The sequence below is a fragment of the Pleurodeles waltl genome, chromosome 5, assembly GCF_031143425.1.
Source record: "Pleurodeles waltl isolate 20211129_DDA chromosome 5, aPleWal1.hap1.20221129, whole genome shotgun sequence".
Classification (NCBI taxonomy): Eukaryota; Metazoa; Chordata; class Amphibia; order Caudata; family Salamandridae; genus Pleurodeles; species Pleurodeles waltl.
Genome location: NC_090444.1, coordinates 978260166 through 978275087, shown reverse-complemented (window position 1 = coordinate 978275087; position 14922 = coordinate 978260166). Strand labels below are relative to the sequence as shown.

The window sequence follows — 14922 nt, the reverse complement described above, 5'->3', positions numbered from 1 at the left end:
GAGGAGGATCAGGAGCGGTCAGTGAGTGGAAATGAAAAGACCTGCTTGCCGGCCACTGCCTCCTTTTATGGACAGGCCAATGGGGTCATCCCTGCATGTGGCCTGGAAGCACTAGAAGTGTTTCCTGGGGTGAGCTGACGGGATCCTTACTTGGAGGTCGGGGACGCATTGGGCCCCTGTCCCCCCAGTGAGGAGCTCCCAATCAAGTTGGTGGAGCCCCATGCACATGGTCAGGTTCCGCCGAGGCCTCCCGCCAACCTCCCAAGGTCCACTCTCCCTTGTGTCCCAAAACTACCTTTGGAAAATAAAACTCAACTTTTGTAGGGTTTGAAAACCCCCGGCCGTATTTTATTTACAACAGAGCATCACAACTCAATTATCAATCAACAACATTCTTTACACAGTAACCACAAGTTATTTACATATTAGTTTACAACTTTTTTGGATGCCTAACCTTAATATAGTACGCTAATACATCTGAGTTCCTAACATTATCTAAAGTCTGTTCCTGCGTAAACCAGTCGGTGACTGCAGATGAAACCATGACTCATTCCTAGGAAGACGCCCCAGCCCTTCCTCCACCCCACATCTAGGTGGCTCTGGCATAGGCCCTCCATATGGGAGCATCCTACCCCCCCTTTCATATCATCTTCTTAGGTGGAATGCCTGTGCAGGGGGTCCAGCTTCCTGCCAGGAAACCTACCTCTGGTGCCCCCTCCACTCTCAGGCTCCACCCCTACCCCCCACAGACCAGTGCTAGCCTCGAGACCCTTGTGCATACTTGGGTGGTTGGCCCTAGGGACCAGATGCCAGTGACCGCTTGCATCCCCTACACACCTGAATATCATCTTCAATTCCCAGCCAGCACCCTTTGGAGGGTCCCATTACCTTGGTGTCCTGCTCCGGTTCGAAAAGGTAAAGCTGATTGCCCCATCAATCATGATCTCACCCCGCCACAGACCAGCAGAGTAGACCGACTATCTGGCCTCTGGTCCCCACCCAGCCTCTGCAGTCAATGGCAGTGAACTAGCCAAGCTAAGAAGTTTTCCCAAAAACATTTTATGGCCAACGCGCGATAGTTGCACGCTATCCTGCAGGAAGAAACGCTCCCCCTGTATATAGCTGTGGGGAATGACAGCTTGCCTCTGTGACCTGAACAATGTGGCAACCTTGGTGTTTACCCTTCTCACTGAGTCATTAAGGGCCTTAACTGAAATGCTGCCCCTCCACTGAAGCCGGGGGATGATATTTGACCAGGTGAGAACTGCATATGGAAATTGATTTGCCAACCAGACAACCTCCAAGACCACCAGTTCAAAAAGTTGCTGCTGACCTAGGGGAACCAAGTCATTAATGCCCAGATGAAGAATAACGATGTCCGGGTGCGAGCACCAATGGTGCAGCATTAAGTCAAGCACCAGCCTCAACAGAGTGATTCAAAGCCAAGCGCAACCGAAGAAAGCAACGTGGTATCATGCCCGTAAAGTGTGCAATGCAAAGGCACTCCTTTCGTACAGTTCACCTGCTCGCCGCACATAAGAGAGGCTATTGACCCAAACCTCTGTGTTCCCTGCTGCTCCTGCATACACTGGAACCCTCTGGGCTTCCGGAAAACCACACCTGCTACCAAAGAAAGGTCAGGATAGAAAAAACAAGAAATGTAAGAGGCAAGCACTCACAGCATATGCTGTCTCCCTCATCTTTTATAACAATCCGACGACCACCTGCCAGTCCTCCTGCCAATCCTCCTAACTGCTGAACTGGAGAGCCCCACTGCTACAGCCTCAGTGGCAGCCCGATCCTAAAGGAATGAGTACAGAATTCAGAGGAGTCAAACCCCGCTGTGAACAGGGTACACTTGAGAACTTGTGAAAACTGGCACCTAGTTAGCGGTGTACCATCCGCATACACCAAGACCGCCCCCCCTCACTCTCTCTGGGCCACTGAGCTAAGAAGACTTCCAAATTGAAAAACGGACAGCCCTCACCACCCGTAACCCTTTGCAACAATATGTGATAATCCTTCCTCTCCTGATCCATCATAGAACAAAGGATGTTGATGGCTAGAGCCCTCAACCCGTCCAACAAATAGATGTTTTCTAGCGGCAGTCCCCCTGCAACATCCATCTTATTTCTAGCCACCAGAGGGCACCATAAAAGGGCAAGGTAAAAGCTGCCCAAAATAAGACATCCTCCACCAGGGAGTTTCATCTATTCTGGAAAGCCCTCAAGATAGCCGCTAGCTTCACTGTGTAAATAGGGCATATATTATCCAGTCTGGTCCCCTGGAGCTGCTGCCAGTGTTTCAAAGCCCTCCATACTAGGAAAGATTTAGTCCCATCAATCACTCTCGGCAGCTGAACAAAGAAAGATTCTGCAGCAATGTGTCGCCTACTTCATTCGATCGACCTTCCCTCTTCACGAAGGGCCTCTTAAGAATGCTATAACTGATGATGTGTCAGACCAATTAGATAACCCTGCATGGCCCAGGACATCTGAATAGGCTGAGAAACCCCCCTCATAGGCCCTCCTAGCCCTGGGTGCTAAACTTGTTGCCATGAGGTCTGGTAATCTTGGGCACCAATCTGCCACAGCTGCTCCGGGATTGGCGTTGGGAAATTGTCTGCTCCTGGGTGGGAGGACCTGAAAACCTGCATCTAAATATGGGACAGGGCATCAGCGGAATTGTTCCGACACATGTTTAGCTCTAAACAATCCATTCAACCCTAGACACAGAAGCACATTCTCTTTCAGCAGCCTCAGAATAATCCGGAACTTTGCTGCTTGCTGATTAATGCACTCTACCACTGCCATATTATCTGACCAGAGTATCACAGACTTGTTGTGAAAATTCTTCGGCCACACTGACAAAGCTACGAGGTTTTGGAACAGTTCGAGAAAAACAATATGTGCCACCAGACCGGACTGCACTCACTCCCTGGGCCAGCGCTGAGCCCACCAAACTGCACCAAAAATGGCACCGAACCCTTCACTGCCCCCTGCATCTGTGAACAGACCAAGGTCTACATTGGACCTCTGCTGACTTGGCCATACCACGACCCATTAAATTCACCCAGGAATGACTCCCAAATCCTCTTTTCATGTCCTGCTTGATCTCACTGTAGAGCCTGGTGTAGTGAGGCTTACTTTCAGGTTCGACAAGGCTTAAGCGATCGACCACAAGAAAGTACATCCCAATTGAAAGATCCACATGGCGAAACTGAGTTGCCCAAACAGGTATTGCAACTGATGGAGTATGATCTTCCCAGCCCTCAGACATGCCCGTAAGGCCTGTGAGAAAGCATCAACCTTACACATTGGAAGCCTGGATACCCCGCCACAGTATCTAAATCAATATCCAGGAACTCAATCGTGGTAGAGCAGCCAACTGTCTTGCCCTAGGCTAAAGGGACCCAAACCCACCCATCAGCTTCTTAAGGATTCACAAAGCCTCTGCACACTGCTCAGAGCTAGGGGGCATCAAGGTCGCGAAGCACCCACTGATGTTGCGACTTATGCCTAAACACATTTCTCAGAATAGGAACAAGACACTGAGCACCCCATAAGCATATACTTGTCATAATAGTAAGCCCCTTCAAACTGAAACCCCAGGAGATGGAAGTCGTCTGGGTAGACAGGTAGCAACCGGAAGGCAGATTCAATATCTGACTTTGCCATAATAGCCCCAGGCCCCAACTCCCACAGCATCTGAATAGCCTGATCCAGGAAGTCATACTTGACTGAGCATAGAGTCCCGTCAATAGCCTCATTCACAGAACGGCCCCTTGATGCCAACAGTTTATGAATGAATCTGAATTTTCCCGGCTCCTTCTTAGGTACTATGCCCAGGGGGGGAACAGACAAAACCTTTCAAGGGGACTACATAAAAAGGACCCGTGAAGCGACCCAAGTTCAGCTCTTTCTGGATCTTTGCCCTCACCACCCCAAAGTTGGCTTTAAAGGACTGCTGGTTCCTACAGTGGGACAAGAGATCCTAAACCCTTCCTTAAAACCCTCATACGGTACCTGTACAGCTGCATGGTTAGTGTATGTATTGAGCCAGCGGACCATAGCAAATAAGTTAACCGTGGAGGGATCCTTTCCAAGAACCTAGTCATTGATCCTATTTCCTGTTCCCCTTGTCCCGCGATTTTCTGAAGGACTTGTATTCGAGTTGGGAGGTGTGACTACAGAATGAACAGCAGTGCTTGAACTTACAGGTCCCAAAAAGGTTGGGAGCATGTGCGGCGATTAAAATAAAATCCCAGCAGGCCCCTTTCCTTGCCGTTCCCCCACACCGCAATTGAGGCAGGTCCTGTCCCTGACCAAAAGGGCTGTCACCCTGGACCTTTGGTCCAATCATTGAACGCAGCCAACTAATCATATCAACCTTGACCCACCCCAAGATGGTCCTATAGGCCTTGAGTCTCCTAAAATCTTTATAGAAGTCTTTCCATGCATTGCCCCCATACTCATCATGCGCTTCCTCAATCCTGATTTGATGACAACCCTGCTGAGCCCCCCATATAGATCGCTCCCCCAGAATGGTCAGATACGTTGAGAAAGCCCTTACCCAGTTGGCTAAATATTCCTTCAGATTTTTTTTTTAGGCCTTACAGCGCTTAACATCATGTTTGTCCGATTTATCAACAAGCAAATCAAAGATATCAACGTAAGCCTCTTCCCAAATCTCTTCCTTTATTTCCAATGGCACATGCAGCCCCAAGCGCCCGAGGTCATAGCGGATGTCTTCTAGACCGATAGGGTGTAAGGAGGGTCCAGTACTTGAATTTGTTGTTCCCTGGGCAGGAGGTGATGTCAGCCTAGCTGCCGCTCCTCCTGGGCTGACGACGCTCACCGAAGAACTTGTCGCCACTGATGCCTGACCCGAGGGTGCACAGGGGCCAGTGTCATGGTTGTGGTTTGAGTTTCAACTGGACTTGATGTGGAGGGATCAGTCTTCTCTGCCCCCGCTCTAAGCCTTGGCCCTACAGTGCACCCAAGCTTCCCTTGAGCACCCATTGCCGTAGTCAAATGAGAGACCAGGCGCCGAGCCCTCTCCATAGCATCCCAGACCTCCTACCTGTTAGAGCGCCCCCTACTAGTGGGCAGACAGCATACCCACCTCTGAAAGCCACCGTCAAATGGACACCAAATGAGATACCAAATCCTATTGTGCTAAACCTCCTGCATAGGGAGCCCCACCCAGCTGTACCAGAAACCATAGCCTGCCCCACACTAACAGTCACTGCTGCCCCTGAACTATTCTCGACAGTAACCTGAATAGCTTCCTGGTCAGTATAAACTGAGGCCAGCGAGGTCCCCTGAGACGGGGCCAGCACCACAGCAAGCACAGTGTGGACTAGAGCCTGCACGGAGGGGGCTACAGGCAGAGGACAGACCCACCAGTGCTACTACGCACCACTAGAAACCTGATCCGGCAAACCCTGACTAGATTCCGACAAGCTCGCTGGGTTCCACTATTTTTCCCTCACCCCGCACCCTTTTTGGGACCACAGGGATTTACTCTTTAAGAAGCACACCAGCTCTATGCAGCCTGTCTACACCTGGTCGATAGGGACCGCTTCTGGGACAGGGGGCTGAAACCTCAACGATGCTATGGCCTCATCTATAGCGTCCATCCTAAGCATCAGTTGTTCATGCAGAGCCTTATTGTGGAAGCGCTTGGAACCCCTGTGTCCATCTGCTGCCATGATAGATAAAAATCAACCAACCCACTTGCACAGCACAGTCAATTCACTAGGCCCTGTGGAGGTATGCTAGACCACCCTAAAGGCTTCACAGTAGTGCACCTTTATGCAACACCAGTACAACACCAGAGACCAAACTGAGCAAAAAAACGGGGGACTCTGCCAGGAAAATAGTAACCCCAATTAAGTGCACATCACCAGCACACTCTCTCCTAGCCCCTAAAATCCACCCACATTTACTACTCACCAAACTAAAGCTGCTAACCAGTCAAACACAAAGAAAAATGCACCAAAGCAGAAAGAAATGGCTAGCTGCACTCGGGCTCCACTGCAAAAAATCCCCTCACCTACAGCACCAGGTCCCCCACCTGAGCCGCCACCAAGCAGTGCTCGGGTCAGGTGAGCTGGGCTCTAACCCGTGCGGCTCCCAGCAAAGGCGTGCTGGGCTGTTTACTTGTTGTCCTTCAAATGATGAGCGCAAGCGATGTGTGCTCTAAATCCTGAGGCCTCGCAGCAGAAATAAATGCGGCACCTAAACAGAAGGAAAAATGGAAATAAAAACGAAAAAACAGCCTGTGCTGGAAAGGTTGATGAGGAGTAGCAGTTGGCGAGCTGGAATGAAAAGACCCGCTTGCTGGCCCTGGCCCTCTTCTATAGGCAGGCTGATGGTATCATCCCTGCGCGCGGCCTGGAAGCACTAGAAGTCTCTTCCCTGGAAGCACTAGAAGTGCTTCCAGGGCTGCGCTGATGCCTCCTCCAATCACCGGAATCCTTACTTGGAGGTCAGAGGCGTATTGCGCCCCCACCCCCAACGAGGAGCTCTCAGCCCGGCGAAATCCCCATATGCGGGGCCCTGCCCGAGTTGGGGGAGCCCCGTGCATTTTTCATTTTTCCTTCTTCTTTGAACTGAGTTTCATTTGATTGACCAGTGTCATGTGGAATGCAATGGGCTTTCAGCAACACTTAGTGCCAGAAACATTAACTCCTCCTCAAAGCTGACGTGGAGCCTAAGAAAAGTTTTTTTCTCAAATATTTTCCTACTTTGCTTGTGTGCTGCACGGTACATCACACATACAAAGCATGAAAAGTGTTAAGTCGTGTCTGAACGTGATAGCCTTCCAGTAGCAAACCTATCCTTGACATCACGCACACACCCTTGCACCATTGTAAAGGTGTATGCATGTCTGATGGCACAAGGCAACCTGTAGTGCACCAGCGCAGGTAGGGAGAGAAACAACATAATATCCTCCTAGATATGATTCTGTTTTGCTCTCTTGCTTCACACAAAGCAGCACAGGCAGCAACTTCAGCTGCTGTGCTGCATTGCATGAAACATTTATAACTCTGCCACTGTTTAACTTTACCTGAATGAGTTGGTTGAGCAGTCTGCGGACACCCTGTCCAGAGGAATTCTGGACCATTCCATTGTATGTTCTTAGGGTGATATAGATTCCTTGAATGTTTTATGTTGGGTAATTGGGGGCCAGTCCAGAGTTTGCAGGGCTGGCATGATGTGGTCTTTTGGGCGGGTGTGGAAGAATATTCTTGCTACTGTATTTTGCATTGATTGAGATCATCTGCATATAAATGAATAATCTAATTGTAAATGTGTCATTACTAGCATAGTGCGTAGAGGAGACTGAAGCAAGTTTTTACTCCATGGCATATGTGGTGTTCAGTGGAACCACTGCGGTTCAGTGTCAACCTCATGGAACACAACCATGCCTCCGAAATTCTTAAATTTCTGAACTAGTAGAAGAACAAAATGTACGATAGTGGTTTTAGTTGACTTTCTGTTTTCTCCAACCTTCTTGACCAGTTTAACAGTCAACTAGATTGATATAATGGCCACCCTCATCTCAGGGGGATGTGGAGCAGGAAACCTGTACACTAGGCTTTACCACATGTTTGCCCTCCCTTTAAAAACAAAATGTTTTTTTTTTTTTTTCAAAGAAACATAAGGGCATATTAAAAAAAACCTACCACCACCTTAGGGTCACCATAGCGTCATTGTTTTGATGCTAAGGCGGCGCTAAAGTGGCTTTTTCACTGTGGCATATTTACATGCACATGCAATGCATGCATTGTGCAACTTTGTAAACCCTTGTGCCACATTATGCCTGCACCAGGCATAATGTATGCGGGGGGTGTTCAGGTGCTAAGAGGCTTGAAAAATGTTGCAGTGAAATTTAACAGATTTCACTGTGCCATTTTTGGTGTCATTTTTAATGCCTGCTCAGAGCAGGCGTTAAAATGACGCTCCATAGAAACCTAGAGGCTTCCTTGCACTATGCTACACTAGAGTCAAAGGTTTTGACGCTAGTGTAACAAAGAGCCACAATAGCGTCAATGATATTGATGCTGCAGTGCTAATGAACGCCATGGTGTGCATATTATAAATATGGCGTAACCATGGTGTTGTTAGGTGCCGATAGGTGGGGCACAGAAAAAGTGGCGCATCAGCTCTAATGTGCCACTTTTTTTTAATATGGGCCAAAGGGTCATAGTAGTACTAATTCCTTGCAGTGAAGGCAGCAGCAGTATATATGGTTGCATCATTAATTCCATGCAATATGCAGTATCCTCTAAACATAGCTCAATGGCAACCTTGCAGGTCACATGTTTGCCCTCCCTTGTTACAATGTCTCTTTGGTATCTAATCCTAAAAATCAATCTTCTGCAGAAAACCTGGTCGCCCCCTCTGCCGCTGCCCTCATTTGTCCGTCTAAGGTATCGTTTCTCGCATTTCACAGCTTCCTCCTCTCAGCCAAGTTGCTGCGGGCTGAACCGTGACACAGTTCTTCAGTGCTTGAACAATGCAGGAGAGGAGGGTGGACTATAAGCTTTGCAGGCCCCTGGCGTTGCGTGCAGCCAGGGTGATCTGCCCCGCGAGATCATGTAATCACAAAGTGAATGAGCGCCTACGCACGCTTACGTAATCCAGCCCAGAAGGGCAGCGCTGGGAGGGGACAGGAAGGATGTCATCAGAACACAGAAGTTATGTTCGAATACACACCCTGGACATGGCCACCTTTGCAACAGTAACTTCAGCAGTGACGAACCCGTCCTTTAGAGAAGTGCTTAATTTCACAAAACATCCCGCATCTAACCTGTCCTCTTTGGAGGCGGCGTTGCTGAAAGAAGGGGTTTCTAAAGACAAAGGCTGTCGCTTCTTGATTCCACCTCGTGCCACTTTCTTCCCCCGCCCACGCCTTCCAAATGTTTGTCCCAGCTGTGCGGGTTGTTTTAATCCCTACTATCTCGCTTTGTCGCTGTTATCTTGTCTTTATATTATTCGTTCTTTATTCCTTGTCTAGCTTTCTCTCCCCTACTCTGATTCAAAGTCACATAGTAAAAAGAATATAAGCCCCAGTCCGCAAAAATGACCTCCTCTGCCCTCACCGCCAACCATAGCCACTAATTAAGCTCTTCTAAATAATTGGAATTAAAGACTAGAGGCACGGGATGAGATTTAGGGGCATATTTAAGAGCCCCTAGCGCCACGTTAGCGCAGCCATAGTGACATTTTTTTACGCGAACGAGGCACTAAAGTGGCATTTCTGCCATGCCATATTTACAAAGTGGTGCAATGCATGCATTGTGCCACTTTGTAACTCCTGGCACCACATTATGGCTGTGCTAGGCATAATGTATGCAAGGGGGGCGTTCCGACGCTAAGAGGCCCGCAAAAATGGCACAGTGCAATTTAACAGATTTCACTGCGCCTTTTTTGTCATAATTTTTAATGCCTGCTCAGAGCAGGTGTTAAAATGACTCTCCCATGGTAACCTATGGGCCTCCTTGCACTTTTCTGCACTAGTGTAAAAAATGTTGATGCTAGTGTAGCAAAGCGCCACAATAGCGTTAAAAAAAAAGTTTTACGCTATTGTGCTATCGACCGCCATGGTGCACGATATTATAAGTAAGGCACAACCATGGTGTTGTTAGGTGCAGGTGGGGGGAGGTACAAGAAAAGTGGCACATCATATCTGATGCACCACTTTTTTTTAAATATGGCCCAAAGTATTTTCTTTCGCCGGAAAATTAAACTGGCTCTGGTGACCCAAGCAAAGGAACAATGAGGAAATATTCATTCAAAAGGCAGAACGGAGCTAGAAGTTGAACGAATCGAGTGAGTCGACATGCTCCCTGCTACTTATCCACTTTAATTTACCAGAATAACAGACATGCGCTGGAAGCAAAATACAATTTCACACAATACTTGGTGTTGACAGTGCTGGCCTTTGTACTAAAACATGAACAAGTGATGAGAGACTTTATGTAGCTGCACGATCTGTCTTTAACTCTTTCCAGGTTCATTAGGTTGTCACTGCAAAGGATTACAGTCAAGCGGGGCATTTTTTCAGTTGGTAACATAGCGTGCATTTTTATCCTATTATTTCATTAGATGAGATGCTCAGACAGTTCAGGCTTCACCCGTTATTACTGTTTAGCACGTGTAACTACTGTTAAATAGTCTCCGAGCTAAATGTCCTGTTACCACCGCTGTAAAACAGACAACACTGCTTGGAGCTGTGTAAAAGCTACGAGGGAGCTGGGACACGGGTGAATACATCACACGATAGATCGGAACAAATGAGCCCTGGAAGCATTAAAGGCCTGGTCTCTGCCAAAGTGCTGGAATGACTTTTGTCTTAAATAGCTGAAGAGCGGGAGCAGCTCTTAATTATCACTTTAGACAGTGTCGACTTGTTCTTTATCTCATAGGAATGGCTTGAAATGTAGCAGTATTTGTTGACGTCAGCAAAGTAACTAATGAGCTCAACTTAAGAACATAGCACAAAACAAAAGAGCAACTCAAAAACAAAATTTGGCACACCATATTATACCTTTAAAAAAATGTAATCACAACCACAGTGCAACGCAATAACACAATGCGGTGTTGCAAAATAGTAATACAACAGCACAAAAACGACACTCCATCTCACCCCACAATAAATGCAACACAGTAGCACAAACACTCCACCAAAACAATATAGCAGCACAGTCTAAAACACAGCACAATATAAAACACGACGTTGCATCGCAAAAAAACAATAAAATAACACAACACAAAATAACGCAGTAATACTCTTACCAGGGTGCTGATACAAAAGAATAAAGCAACATAACAAGTACACCAACACAATGCACCACAATAACACAATGGCACACTTTTCCTGCAGCAAAGCAGTGTGCCACATAACAGCACAACACATAAAAGAATAACAAACGCACAGTTCAACCCATAAAACCACCACACCACAAACATATAATACATCTTAGCACAAGCCATGTTTTTGCTGCTATATCGGTGGTTGTTGTGTTTTTGTATTTGTGTTTTGTGTTGGTATAATGTATTGTATTAGTGTATTATTGAATTGTGGTAGTTACTTTTATATTGTCATTGTGCTGTTGCATTTTCATTTTGTTAGTGTGTTGTATCTAATAATAGTGTACATTTTTTGTTACGTTCTTACATTGTGTTGTGCTATACGTATTTCTATTATGGTGTGGTTCTGTAGTGTGAAATTTTGTTGTCACATTGCTGTACCTCAGCTCATGTCTGTCTGCTAAAATATGCATGTATTTGGGTCACACATTAGCACTTTGATTGACTCCCAGTAACATGGAAAAAAACGTTGCTGGCAGCCAATAGAGGCCTCAGGAACCTCCCCAGAGGGACCCTCCTAGCGCCATAATATATTTTAAAGATTTGCAATCTCGCGGGAGACCCTCTGTACTCCAGTAGGATCACAAATCTTTTTTTTTTTTTAGGAAAAGGCCTGTCGATGTTTTATAAGTATAAATATTTTACATGGAAGGCATACGTCCCGCTCCCTGAGCCACAGGTGGGCCCCAGGTACCCCGCCCCCCCAGGGGCCAAGTCATTAAAAAGGGGAGGGTGTGTAGGGCGCCCCTCTCTAAACTTTAGGAGGCCCCAGGGGCCCTATCCTCCAGGCTTAAAAAGAATAAAAATAGGGAGGAGGTATGCACAGCCTCCCTTACTAAGCCCAAATGGGTTCCAGAGACCCAATTCCCTGGGGCAACCAATTACTTCAGGGGAGGGCGGCTACCCTTAACCTTGGTTAACACATTTGACCTAAACATGTATTGTCTGCAGTGTGGCCGCCAGCGTTTTATTTTATCTGGAGAAGAAAAAGAAAAGCTTCGTAGAGGTTATTGAAAGTCAAATATATGTTCCTTTCTTGAATTGCATATATACATTTTCCGCAGAGGAACTGAAACTAAGGCATCACAAGAGCAACTTCCTTTTTTAGAAGACAAAATGGCACTGTGTAGTCTCAAGGCTCGATGGTAATACACTTTCAGTTATTTAATCTATTGTACGTTATGCGAGATATAATTAGATGTGCTGCACGAGGCTATGACTTGAATAGGGTCGGGGGCATGTTTGGGCTATGGCAGCATATCCTGCTTTCAAAGGAGCCACCATCCCTGAAGCCCACCAGGGAAATGTCAGCAGTGGAGGAATGACCCGTCTGGTCCTGCTCTTGCCTCAACTGTTGTTCTGTGAAGAAAATCACATACAGCAAATAAACACGGAGAGATCAGCTATCAAAAGTAAGCAAAACAGTTACAATAGACGTGCACAATTTGAAACAATGTCACAAGCATCTTGGAGTGGAAAGTTGATCACACAGAGGTAAATCAGCTTCTTACCTGTTGCTAATGGACCAAATTAGAAGCTGAAGGGTTAGAGGTGTTGACTGAATCTTCAACTTGTCTGTTCTTTGCTTGTTAGAAATGGGGCCTCTCGTTGGCAGTCGGTTTACACTGTCCAAGTAGGGACCCTCGCTCTAGTCAGGTAAAGGAGATATCTGCTCAGATATACCCTGCTCACTCCCTTGGTAGCTTGGCACAAGCAGTCAGGTTTATCCAAAAAGCAAAGTGTAAAGCATTTGCACATAACACACAGTAATACAGTGAAAACACTACAAAAGGACTCCACACCAGTTTTAGAAAAATAGCCAATATTTATCTGTGTAAAACAAGACCAAAACAAGAAAATTCCAACATACAGTATACAGATATGAATTTTGCCATAATTACTTAAAAATACAGTTCCTTGAAGTCGATAGCTCCATCTGGGGCTGTCACAGCATCATGAACAGCAAATCCAAGAGTTCAGGCAGACCCTGGGGTCGCAGGCCAGCTACGGTGTTGGAAAGACCTGCAAACAGTACCTTCGTAATGCACTTGTGAAGCTTGCGGTGAGATCTGTTGTGTGGCTTCACTGGCGTTGGCAGACATCGCCGGGCATCGGATCCAGTGGTTGGTGCAGGGGTCGTCGGGCCCTTGAAGTCACACGCATTGCAGATCAAACTCCTGGCTGATGACGAAGTCAGGAGCATTGGCTTTGATGGCGTCGGGGCTGTGGTGCAGAGCAGGATGATGCGACGTGCTGTGGCCACAGGTCACGTGCAGGCAGAGACTCGGTAACGGCGCCTGACATCAGTGAGACCAGGGCTGCGGTGCGAAGCTGGGCGGTGTGACGTGCAGTGTTTCCAGGTCTAAAGCACAGCCGTCAGCAGGCCCAAGGCTGCGGTACGACACGGGGAACTCCGTGTGGCACCCATGGATCACAGTGATGATAGGTGCATCTGTTTGATGATGCTGGAGTCTATGCGCTGGCGTTGGGGGTCCGGGGCTGTGGGACGGGGTGGTGCATCATGTACCTGATGAGCGGTGTCCTCAGACCACAGTGCAGGCAGTGGCATCGGTGTCAGTGTAGAGCGTTATCGTAAAGGATACCAAGGCGGCGGTGTGAGCATGGCAATGTGGAGTGCGGGGCCCACAGTTCATGGTGCAAGCAGTAACTCAGTGACGACATCAGGTGGCGGCGGCGGTGAGACTAGGGTTGCTATGCGAAGCTGGTCATGGCTCAGTGCAGTGGCGTCAGGTCACAGTGCAGGCAGTGGCATAGTTGGCGGCGTTGTGGTAGTTTTTCTTCTTTTGCAGCACAAAATACACAGTTCCCGATACTGTAGGCAAATGAATCCGAAGTCTTTGATATCTCTGAGACTTCCAACTCTAGGCAAGCTTTACTTCAAGCCCCTGGAGAAACTTCACAAGCAGGATACACAGCCAAGTCAAGTCTTTGCCCTCTTTGAAGCAGAAGAAGCAACTGCAGGCCAACCCAGCAAAGCACACACAGCAAAGGGGCAGTACTCCTCCTCCAGCTGCTCAGCACTTCTCCTTGTCAGAGGTTCCTCTTGATCCAGAAGTGTTTTAAACACCTGGAGTTTTGGGTCTACGACTAATACCTGCCTTTGCAGTAGGCAAACTTCAAAGGAAAGTCTCTGTTGTCCACAAGATCCTGCCTTTCCCAGGCCTGACCACAGACATACTCCAGTGGGTTGGAGACTGCATTGTGTGAGAACAGACACAACCCTTTCAGGTGCAGGTGTCAGCTCCTGCCTCCCCACTATAGCCCTGGAGACTCCTCAGGATATGTAGGGCACACCTCAGCTCACTTTGTGGCACTGTCTAGAGGAAATTCACAGAAAGCCCAACTGTCAGTCTGACCCAGATGTGGATTACACAGGCAGGCAGAGTCACAGAATGGGTACACATGAAAATGCTCAATTTCCAGGAGTGGCATTTTCAAACAGACAATCCAAAAATCAATTCTACCAAAAGATGTATTTTTAAATTGTGTGTTCATAGACCCCAAACTCCACATCTCTGTCCGCTTCCAATGGTAAACTGCACTTACAAGATATTTAAAGGCAGTCCCCATGTTAACCTATGGGAGAGATAGGCCTTGCACTAGTGAAAACCGAATATGACAGTATTTCACTAGCAGGACATGTAAAACACACCAGTACATGTCCTACCTTTTACATGCACTGCACCCTGCCCATGGGGCTACCTAGGGCCTACCTTAGGGGTGACTTACATGTATTAAAAGGGAAGGTTTTGCCTGGCAAGCATACACAGAAACTGTAGTGGCAGGCCTGAGGCATGTTTACAGGGCTGCTCATGTGGTTGCACAATCAGCACTGGAGGCCCAATTGTAGTGTAGGAAGGTGGCCTGGTGTATGGTGAGTACCTATGGTATTTTCACCTTATACCAGGTCCAGGTATTCCCTATTAGTTAGGTGTAGTCAGTGTCTAGGAAGCCAGGCTCTCTAGAGGTGGCTGTGGATGAGCAGCCAAGACTTATCTAGGAAACATGCAAAGCTTAT

General features: G+C 47.5%; 1 protein-coding gene across 3 annotated transcripts in view; it reads left to right on the top strand.

Moving 5' to 3' along the window:
- ADGRG6 (adhesion G protein-coupled receptor G6) overlaps positions 1–14922 on the top strand; it is a 513628-nt gene that overhangs the window by 65683 nt on the left and 433023 nt on the right. The window lies entirely within an intron of this gene.